The sequence below is a fragment of the Hyperoodon ampullatus genome (genome assembly GCF_949752795.1).
Source record: "Hyperoodon ampullatus genome assembly, chromosome: 3".
Classification (NCBI taxonomy): Eukaryota; Metazoa; Chordata; class Mammalia; order Artiodactyla; family Ziphiidae; genus Hyperoodon; species Hyperoodon ampullatus.
The window spans coordinates 26,420,180-26,432,448 of NC_136916.1; positions in this window are offsets into that span (position 1 = coordinate 26,420,180).

The window sequence follows — 12,269 nt, forward strand, 5'->3', positions numbered from 1 at the left end:
TTGGGCAGTGATAACTCCATGTGCGACATCTGTTAACAGATTACCAGCCATAAAAAGATGGCAGAAGCGATGGTTTCCTGCAACACGATGACCTCCCTGCTGTTCCCAAGGCACTGTCGCTCCTGCTGCCTGGGTGGGCCCGACTTCATATGGTCTCCCCTCAACTCCTTCTTCACGCTCCCCTGCATTATTTCCTCTTTTGCTGTTGCATTTTGGTAGCAAAATTAAAAGTTCAGGCTATTAAAATATAAATCACTTTGTTATAAAGCGGAAACTAACACACCATTATAAAGCAATTATACTCCAATAAAGATGTTTAAAAATATATATATATATATAAAAATATATTAATTCTTTTTTAAATGGTCAGCATGGAAGAGTCTGCAATCGGCTTCTTAATCTTTAGCAAAATGACTCGGCTCACCTGAGTGAGGATCCCACACACCAAGGGAGGAATGTGAGCATTAGAAGTGATGGGGAAACTTTCTGTGGGCTCTTACAGTTCGTTGCTTGAAAAATTTGGCCCTTTTAACACACAATTGTACATGGATATATCTTCACAGATCACACACATACTTTTTGATTTGATTGATTTTTTTTTCTCTTTTCTGGCTGACAACTTAAAGCAGATGTGGTTCTAGGAAACCAGTGAATATCCCCTGGGACTCAGCAATGGCCCAGACCTCAAAGCCACAGTAGAAACATTTGGCTCTTGTAATTAAGACACCTGGAGATTGATCTACATTATCGGCATGAATCACCCACCGCCTGGGTATAAAAGAAACCATCACCTCAAAGTTTTTAAGCATAAGCATAAAATTAATTCAAATTATCTAATGTGAGGGCTGAAGACTGAGTTAATAATTTTTAAGGAAATAAATAAATGAACCAGGACAATAAGATAAATTCTGCAGATGATAACAATTGCAAGTAAGGGATTTCAAGATGTTTAAAAGTCTTGAACTGAAGACACTGTCTCTGTTTTCATTAACCCATTCATTTTAAAGTGTATATTAAGCATCTACACTGTAACAGCTACAATACTATTTGATACTCAAACACACATTGTTTAGTCTAGGAATTGCAGTAGATAATTCTGATACCCTCATTAAAAGTCTAAGTTCAATGTAGCTAGAGGATAAATTCCAGAAACTAAAAAAAGACACATTTTGTTTATAATCATGATCCATGGATTATAAAGTTGGTAGTTACATTATCTGAAGAGAGACATATCATATATCACTAGATAGACAAGAGGCATAGTCTGACTTGGAGAAAAACTGAACATAGAGCAAAGAGAAGCACTTTTTAATGGGCCTTCACAGTACTCAGTAGTCACTGTCTGAATACATTTGAAATAAACTTCAAATAACACACTTCATATTAAAGACCATGCAGAACAGAGGGTTTTATTACCATGCATTTAATGGCATATAATTGCAAAATGGAGAATTTATACCAAAGCATTAAAAAATACCACTGGTTAAAACTGTATTTTCTATGAAAAATACAAGGCACAGAGTCTCAAGCAAAGATTCACTCAAGATTCTCTAGCTCTGACTTTAGTTCTTCTGAATTAAGAATCTTTAGTTCTTCTGACTCTGACAACGTCTTTTTCTAGATTAGAACACAAAGTACTCAGACAGGCATAGGCTCCAAAATAAATAAATAAACAGATAATTAAATAAATAACTTTTTTTAAAGACCACAACTTGATTCCATTATTCTACTTAAGGCAAAACCAAGATTTCAAGATAAATTAACACTGCAGACCAGTCCAAGAATTAAATAGGCTTTTCGTCACCCATCCTTCCTCTCTGCTGCCCAGGTTTCTGACTTTTTATGAGTATCTATTTTTACATTTGAGATCGGGTGAATTTTTATGAGAGTCTATTCATATAAAATAACAATAAAGATCAGTACCATAATCTACAGCAGTTAATTTGGCATTTATGTTATAAAACTGTCTGCAAAAAAACCCACCTCTAACCAGTACAAAAGTGTGCAGCCTAATTTACAGCTGCCGTGATGGCATTTCTCTATTAACTTGCAAGGCAGCATTTTTCTCCTCTGAGGATCTATATTTTAGCCGGCTTGTTTTAGGATGAAAGGAAAATGCATATCTGCCATTTTATAGCAGGCAAAGAACAGACTACTAAAGGTGGGAGGGGTTAATATCAAGGATGATAATTTCAGGTCACTTTATATATTATAATAATATAAAATTAATTTTTGCAGAATGGATAAAAAACAGACACAACTCATGTCTTTCTATGTCAGACTGACACCCCTGTTACCTATAACGCATCATTATAAAAACAACGTCCTACAATTTCTGTCAATCTGAACAATCAGAACACATATCACTGAACACGTGTATTCGTAACTCTCATTTAACTCGAAACACATTGTGACTGTCATTTAAAAGTTAGACGATATATCCTAAAATAATATCAAAAACTATTTAACAGCCATGATGGCAGAGGCCATAGAAAAGCAGCAAAGATACGCAGGCGTGAAGTGGCTGAAGGTTAGTCCTGCTGCCACCAGACTGGTCCTCAGATGGCTCTTGCAGCCCGCCTGCCTCGGGAACGGCGCTGGGAGAAGCAGGGAACGTGGCCAGGATGCCTGCATTCAAGGCCTACTGCAGCTGCTCTCGGCTCTTTATTCCTGGACAAGTAAATCCCTGAGATCCAGAGTAGAAGTAGAATCTTCAAGTGGCTGATAGGAATAGGACACTGCTCACAATGTGACAAGCAGAATTACATCATCTTTATAACATGCCTGCCTGTACTAAGTAGCAGGAAGGTAAAGTCAGCAGAAACAAAAGGAAACAAAAACAAAAACATGAAACAACACCCACCATCAGGTTTAGAGCTCTTTACTGTCCCCCTCCTCAGACCCTTCTGTGCTCCCTGCACACAGCTGCGCACGGCCCGTATTCCACATGTAAGTCCATCGGCAGGATTGCCTGCGGTGCAGGGGTGCCCAGGCCAAAGCCAGAGGCATGCAGTGCTTAGGGGAGCAGTTCTGTTTGTAGTCACCACAGGCCATTCTGCTGGGAGTTCCCAGGTGTCCTCCAAGAAGGGAACTCCTAGGCTCCCGGGATGCCAGAATAACCCTGGTCCACACCCAGAACTGGCCGTGAAGATGGAAATAGAGTCGACCCTCCATATCCGTGGGTTCCACATCCATGGATTCAACCAACTGCAGGTGGCAAATATTCAGGAAAAATCAGAAAGTTCCAAAAAGCCAAACTTGAATTTGCCATGCACTGGCAACTATTTACATAACATTTCCATTGTATAAGGTGTTAAAAGTAGTGCAGAGATGGCTTAAAGTATACAGCAGGAGGTGGGTAGGTTACATGCAAATACTATACCACTTTACATAAAAGACTTGAGATACTGGATTTTGGTATCTGGAAAGGGTGGGGGGTGGGGAAGTCTCATTACCAATCACCCTTGGATACTGAGGGATGACCGTATATCTTGGTTTTATTGTAAATTCTATCCAAAGACCCATAAATAGGCTTTAATCTACACTACTATTATCAGCTTTGTCTAATCTACCGTATGAAACAGTGAGGCCTTCAGGGCTTATAATAAGGCTAAAATTTGCTATTAACACAAGTACTAGGGATAGGAATAGCTCCAGTTTTATGGGCTTTCCTGTCTCTGCTGCAACTACTTGGCTCTGCCCTGTGATGTAAAAAGCAGTTTAGACAACATGAAAGTGACTGAGTGTGGAGGCATTCCAATAAAACTTTATTTACTTGCTTCCAGGAACAAGATGGGTAGTACTTGGTCCCTAGACTGTGGTTCGCAGCCCTCTGCTTTGGGAAGATGAGCTCCCCTGGCTTTGGCATCCGTAGGTACTGGGGCTGGCCTGGGAGGCCAAAGCTAGCTGCTCATCAAATGTCTTCTTCCCCCAGGACCAGAACTGCTGTCATGTTCAAGGCCCCATCCACTCTGCAGTCTGGGATGGTGGGGAACCAGCCTTCAACCCTGCAAATGATGAAATGCCCTGGGATGGTTCTCAAGGTAGGGTTCCCTGGACAAGCAGTTTCCGCAAGATAACTTGTCAGAAATGCAGATTCTCTGGCCCCACCCACCCCTAAATCAGGAATCCTAGGTGTGGTCCAGCCTCTAGAGTGTGTGATTTCACAAGCCCTCCAGGGAGTGGGAGTGGGGAGAGTGGGCCCCTCCCGGTGTGCGAGGGAAAGAGACCGTCCTGCTGTCAGTTCTCAGAGTAGATGGGGAGCTTCTGCTCCATAGCTGGGTCTTACCTTCTACACCTCCTGATAAAGGTTTCCTTAGGAAGCTCCGAGGGCCATCTGTGCGGTCCTCAGTCTGCTTCGCGTGTCCGGAGCGTTGGAAACACGCTTTCGTGCACGTTTCTGAGCGCTGCTGTACGGGGGCGGGGACAGGGCCAGTTTTCAGGCACCTGCTCTTCCTGCAGCACAGGCTATGGGGACTGACGGAGCCCCTGGACTCCAGTCGCTTCGTGTCTCCACATAGCCCCTGCAGTATCTGTATTCAGCAGGTGTTCAGTAAGTGTTTGTGCAACAGATAAAGAGCACGTTGTGTGTGCGTTTTCAACTCGGGACCTTTCCAAGACAACAGCTTTCCTTAAAAGGTTTGGAAAGGTGTGTTCACGGGGGGAGTGTGTACACCCGAGTCGCCGTGTCTTTGAGGTCGTGTCCTTCGTCGGCATCCCGGGTGCCCCACCAGGAGCGGGGAGCGTGGTGTGAATCCTCTGAACACACGGTGAGGGGGCTCCCCTTGGGGCCCAAGTCTGGGGGCGGAGCCGCAGGCGGGGCGCCCCCGCCGGGAGCCTCCTGGGAGCCAGGCTCTCCTGCCTCCACAAGCGCGGGGACACGCCCCTCCTGTCCTGTATTCGCAGTCGCTTCACGGGAGGACATCTTCACAAGGCTTCATACCTGGGCAGTCTCTCCCAGGTAGGAGGGAAAAAGACAGCCTCCCTCGGCTCAGTCCCCCTCTCTTGTCCAGCCTCGGGAGAGATGCCTCATCCTCTCTCCCACTCTCGCCCCCAACGTGTCTTCCGCCCCCAGCACCCCGACCAAAACCGCCTGTGGCATTGAAACGCGTCTGCCCAGGTCACCCCGGCTCCCGCAGCGCCCGCCCTGGGCCCAGCTCTGCTCTTCCTCCTCTTGGCTGTGTCATCCCTCCTGCCCCCGGGACACCTCTCAGATGCTTCCCAGAGCCCCCTCTCCCTTACCGGCCGCCCCAGGACAGTCCCCTGTCACCCTCCCTACGGGCTCCGGATGCTCTGTCCACTTGAAGCCGGTCCTCTGAGCTTCAGAGTCAGACGCCTCACTTGAACGTCTCAGGGCCCCTCAAACCGCAGCTCGCCAGACGTAATCGTAATCTGGCGGTTCTGCCTTCCTCCCGACACTCGGTCCTCCCCACTTCCCCCACCAAATGCCCTGGCCTCCGAAGCAGCTCTGAGCAGCCGCAGCTCCCCCGCCCTCCCTTGGGCCAGGTTCCATTAGGCTCTCCATCCAAGGCCGCCTCTGCCGTCAGACCATCAGGGTTTGCTCTATGTGTTCAGTCCAGCTCTCAGACTTGACTGTGACTCTGAGAAAACAGGGATCTTGTTTGTTTTTGTTCACCACTACATCCACATAAATTGCATATTGGTTAACAGTTTTCAAGATATAGATTACAGACTTTTTTTTTTCACAGCTGAAATGCCTTTACCGTTCTTGCTAATTATAAAGTAATCATACTTAGCATGAAAAACAAATGTCTAACAAATCACACTGTCTGCAACAGATCAAAACCAGCAGTGTAAATTCAAACATAGACTCTGCCTGTCACCCAAAAACATGCCACCTCTTAGAAAGAATAACTGCAGACTATAATTTTTATGCTCCCAGACGTGTGTGATGCACTGACATTTATAAATATTATAAAAATAAGATCATAATACTGTTTTGAAACCTATTTTGTTCTCCACTGGATTGTGGTGATAATAACACAAGTGCATATATATGTCTAAACTCACCAAGTTTTATACATTAATTAAGTGCATTTTTGTATAACAGTTACACCTCAATAAAGCTGGGGAGAAAAGGAAAACAAAAATAAACAAAAGAACAAGATATATATAACCATTGCAATTCAGATGCCCTGCAGGTAGATCTAATTCATACTATAGTGGCTACATACTATTCCATAATCCAGCTGTGATGTAATTTACTTTTACCAATTACCTGTAGATGGGCTTCTAGATGGTATATTATATATTATACATATAGAACTGAAAGAACCTCAGAGTAACATTCTAGTACGCATTCATTTTTTGTGGATCTGAGATCACCAAGTTAGTCTGTTCTTTTCCTGAATGAGTTTCCTATGTCTGGATTTCTCCATCAGTTTAAATATGCACATATTTTTACTTCGCAGCATGTTTGAAATCAGGACGCGAGTTGCAGTAGGTGGCAACTTAGATTCAGTGAAATGTGGTACTCCTCCTCCGTAAGCCGTCAATAAACACCCTTGTTTGTCAGTATGAAGATCTCCTGGAGAGACATAAATATACACCTGCTCACGGGAAACTAGGGCAAGGTGGTGGACCCAGGCATTCTGTCATCTCTCTCCCAGGGGACTAGATACACACACCCTGTTCCACATCAGAACCCATTTATCACCTGGACAGAGAGATGCCGTGTAGATGGAAGGAAATCAAGGAATCTTATAAAGGAAGAGAGTTCTGGGGCTACAGGGCTGAACCAGGCTTGCACTGTGCTCTTTAGTGTGGGACGTTGGCTCTAATTTCTCCTGTCGTTGGCTCTTTTCTTTGGCTTTATTAGATTCGGCACAGTAAGCTGTTAGGCGGAGTGTCACGCCAACCAGTGTCAACCCACAACTTCTTCTTGGGTTTGATTTGCATTTAAGACTAACACAGTTGTTCAGGCTTCCAGAGGAGAATTATCAGGCTGTGAGGTCCTCTGAGATAATATTTATCAAACTGTCAGCCCAAATCCAAAGTGGAAGTCAAGATCCAAATGATATTGTAGAATCAAAGTCTTTACAGATAAATAAATAAGGAAGAATAACAAATAGTGTGCATTTGCAAACTAAGTTGAACTCTAATTAGTGAAATTAGAGTTTGGTGTTGTAATGGGTGGTACAGCACTGCAGAATTAAAAGCTGTTTCACACTGAGGGTTCTAGTCCACAAAGCCTGTGAACCAGCGCTGTCCACCTAGCGCGCTGTCTGCCTGGGGCTGGCTTTCCCCCTTCCCGTCCTCGGCTGCCTCTGCCCTGTTCAGCCCCTGTGTCTAGCAGGCTGAGGGCAGCCAACCCCCTGCCCCCGCCCCTTCAAGTGGGATGGAAGAGAAACAGGTGAACAAGTGCCCGCTGTATCCCTTGCTCATTCCTCCTTTTCTTACATGTTTCAAAATAGCGCTTTTATTCCCTTTTGTAGAGCTAGGTGAGCAAAAGCCTCGGGGTGCTTGAGGCCTGCTGCTGATTAAAAGAAAATCCCTTTTCCCCACTCTTAAATCTCTTAACTCATTTTCCCCAAATTTTTACCACAATGGTTCTTAAACCTATCTGGGGTAAGAGTCATTGCAGACTCTAGCGAAAAATGCAAAGCCCAGAGAATACCACAAAAAAAAATTGACTTACGGTTTGAGGCTCTTTGAAGCTGGATCAGCTGTACATCTAGGTATTGGATCCATGAGAATCCAAGGTTACAAACATCAGAGTATTAAGTTAACCATGCATCAAATATGAGACAGAGTCAGAGGGCGAAACATTAAAAAAAAATAGATGTGCTCTTAGGGCACCACTTTTCTTGTCTGTTCATTCTGAACACCAGCATTTTACCTGTAATTTTCAAGTTGAATTCTCCTTGATCCAGCACAATACAAAAGTAAGTTCTTAAATTTGAAGTATTAATATGACATTGAAAGAAGAGTTACTGAAGTTTTCTGAACTCATACTACAAAATAACTTTACCACTTATTTTAATTGTGCTTTGTTATAAATGTAATGACTGCAATGGTACAGTATGGTACAAATATGGTACATATTTGATATTAACTTTGATTTCTTCTTATTGAAGAATTGACAAAGCAAGTACAGGTGTGGTTGATAGAAATGTCTCTAACCTTATCTAGTCTAGCTTCTTCTATTCCTTGATTATTTTGTTTCCATGTCCTTTAATGATCCTCATTTGCACCCCAAAGGCGTCTCATTATATCAGAGATTCTGGTATTAATTGCATAACATCATGAATCACACTGTCTGCAACAGATCAAAACCAGACAAGGTAGAACATTTCCGTGAGCTCCCCACATTTCAAGTCATTCAGTTCAGGAATATAAGATTGCCCTTTCTCCTTCAATGAGTTTCTGAAGCCACCTGTTACCCTTTCCCAAGAATTGTTCTTTTACCTGGGCTTTGTTTGTATGTGTTCACATTTAGATTGTGGGGATGTACTGGTTAATTTTATGAGTCAGCTTGACTGGGCTGCAGGGTGCCCAGATAGCTGGCTCAATATTATTTCTGAGTGTGTCTGTTTCGGGATGAGATTAACATTTGAATTGGTAGACTGAGTAAAGAAGTGTGGGCATCATCCAATCCCTTGAGGACCTGAATAGAGCAAAAAGGCAGAGAAAGGGCAAATTTGCCCTTCGTGCCTGATTTACTTACTTGAACTGGGACATAGATGTCCTCCTGCCCTTGGACTGGGACTTACCCCGTGTGTTGCCCCGGTTCTCAAGCCATCAGGTTTGGACTGGAGCTATGTCACTGGCTTCCCTGGGCCTCCAACTTGTAGACAGTAGATCAAAAGACTTCTCAACCTCCACTATCACATGAGCTAATCGCTCATAATCAATTGCTTTCTATATATCTATATTTGTCCTATTAGTTCTATGTCTCTGGAGAACCCTGAATGATACAACCCTTTTGATATTCCTAGGAAATTAGAAACCATGCTAATTCCTTGTTGCATAAAATGGATGCATTAGAACATTCTGATGAACAAATTATAAACAATAGAGCAAAAGCTTTCACACTGATTTACCTTTTCTCCCTTAAAAAGTCCCCTTGATGTGATCATTAAAATTATGAGACTCCCGGGAGTAGGGTATCAGTCTGTCAGACATTTTTACAAAAATCTAGTGCCTCACAAGAGGATGGGAGGGTAGTAACAGATGAACCAGAGCAGGAGTTTTGCAGAGAAGAGAAACTGGAGAAGGATGCAGAAGCCAGAACAAGTGTCAGCACCCTCGGTCTAAAAACAGCCATCAGTGACCAGAGGAAATGACAAGCTGGGGAGAAGAAGGAAGTTGTCCTGGCGTGGGCTTTTGCATCCAGCACGGCCCTCTTCATTTTCACAGTGTGGAGGGAGAGGGTCCTGCCTACGCCTCGCAGCCTCCTCTGCACCCACACCCGCCTCGCGAAGGTTGCTTCCCAATACCGTTGACCTACACACAGACCCCAGGGTCAGGTGTGGGTCAGGAGAGGCCACTAGAGGCTGCCCCACCACATGCCTGCAGAAGGAGTCCTCTTCAGCTGTCCAGTGTTAGACTCCTAGTCCTTTTTTCTTAAAAAACAGAAAAGCAAGGAATTTATGATTCACAAAGGTAAATAATATGGATATTTCAGGAAAACTGTTGTATCTAAAGAGAAGGACCAAGATGAATAAACAGAAGTGGAGACCTGGAGAAAAACAAAGCTAATTCAAGGAACAGAAAAGGTAAAAAAAATAAATAGGGACTTCCCTTGTGGTCCACTGCAGGGGGCACAGGTTCGATCCCTGGTCGAGGAACTAAGATCCTGCATAAATAAAATAAAATAAAGTTTTAAAAAATAAATAAATAAAACAAGATGGAGATAATGCAGTAGGTATTTTATGCATTAAAAATTTGCTATGAAAACGAACAGGCCCAACCACTTGGAGCCATCCTCAGCATTGTCGCCTTTCTTGTGCCTCGCATGCAGCCTGGTCACTCCCCTCTGAAATGTCCCGCACACCTTTTCCTCCTCATCACCTCTCTTCCCCAGCTGTCATTCCGCCTCTCGCTGGCTGCTGTCAGCACAGCCTAGTGGGCTCTGCACAGCTCTTCTGCGTAACCTGCCCAGACATCCCCCACTGGTGGAGTGAGAGGTATCTTTCAGAACCCGATTCTGATCAGCTTCTCCACTCACTTTTCCTCAGTGCCTCCTCAGTTCAGTGAGGTTATGGGCTAGAACCTTGGCCACAGCCCTGAGGCCCCATGAACTGGCCAAGCTCACCCTCCCTTATCCGCTCTGCACCGAGTCACGTCCAGTGTGATGGGCCTCTTGCCGTCATGGGGCTTCTGTCTAGGAAATGCTCCCATTTGCCTGGCTTCGTTTCATCCTTTGATCTTTTCACCTTCATCCATTTGTATTCTTTTATTCTTCAGACCTCAGTTCAAATGTCATGTATTCAGAGAGGCTGAATGGTATGTTTCTCCATCATGATGATATCTTGTCATTTTTCTTTATTTCAGTAATCAGATTTCCAATTGCATATTTATTTGGTTGTTTGTTTTAGATCAATCTTTTCTTAAATACATTATAATATTTAACTCACCAAAATTCTACCTCCATGTGGGAGGACTAATATAATTTACTTATCATTAGATACCTGGAAAAGAGCACAGCAGATATCAGTAAAGGATTTCATACCCATATGATACATGAGTTTTATGAATTCTGTCATTGACCCTGAAAGCTCCATGTTATTCTCACGTTGTTGTTGAAATTGAGGGTCACCAGTAGTTAGTAGTTTGTCATGGTTTAAGTTGTTCAAATAACACCAATAACCTTTTAAGGTTTATCTCTGATTGTTCAAAAGTTTCACTTTATATTATGCCAAAAGATGTAAGTCCCTCTGGTACATTTCTTCAAATGTGAAAACTATGGGACACATCTAATCAGAGAGTCTACGTAAAGAAGGTCCAGAGTCTCACCTTTTCCATCTGAAGGGGGTCCTTCCTTTAACCTCATCTCCTGGGGCAAGATATCACCAAGGGTCCCCTGTACTTGGGATTAACTCCAGAATAAAGGGGCAGTGGGGAGAGAGAGCACACCAGGGACCAGTCCTGTCACTTGGGATTTGTCTATACTGTGTCTCAGCTTTGATGTCTCCTTTAGTGAGTGTGACTGACTGGGCACACTCCGGTGGGGATTATATGCACTAACAGACATACAATTCCTGGCACCTGGTAGACACTTAGAAAACCTAATGTCCCTCACCCGATACAATCTATTTCATTTCATCGCCATCTCAAAAGTTTGCCACAAAGTAAAGTAAATATTCATTTATATGTATTTACATATCAAGCATAAATATTAAGAAATACCATGTATTTCTTAAAAGTACACGTATTTTTAAAATAAACTTTATAAATAATAATTGCCTAGAATCAAGCTATATGCTGCCAGAAACCTTTAGAGTTTTAAGTTGATTTTTTTTAAATCTAGTATAAACAAAGAAAAAATATCCTGAAATACTGAAATTGGAGAGGCAAGGGTTGCTTTTCCGTTCTTTGGACAATAATTGTTTCTTAGTAAAAACCTTAAGATTTATTCTTAATGGACAGATAAAAATGCCTTGTAATTAAATACATTGTATTAAATGCTTTCTTGAAAATGCTTTTTCTAAATCAGTTTTTTCTTAAATAATATTAGAAGTTCTCTCAATTCTATTTTCTTTGCTACACAAATATTTTTTACATATAGCAAAAAATATGTAAATATATTTATATGTGAATTTAATACGGTTTATTTTCCTTCTATTGCCTGCTAAAGACATATTACACCACATGAAAATTCTTTCTCAAATACAGTGTGCTTTTCCATAGAATGAAATTGTAACGTGAATGAGGTTAAAACAATTGCTTATGATTTTACAGTAAAAACATAGATTTAATTTTATGGTTAAATTTTAACTTTGAAACCACTATGACATAACTGTGTGTATTTTCCAGTTTTATTTTTTTGAGGACCTAGTGAGTATATCTCTATGTGCAGATGTATACAGAGAGATATAATCTCAGAACACAAGAAGTTCTCAGCAGATACCGATGTGCACCTCAGTTTCATAATCAAATAGAAATATTCAAGTACTAGGAATCAATTTAACCACCTTCTCTGGGAAAGAAAACTGTCAAAATTGGTAAAGCTCTTTGAGACTGTCTTTAAAGCTCATTGATGCTGTAAAATCTTCCATAATCACTTATTTGATCTCTAAGGACTTTGA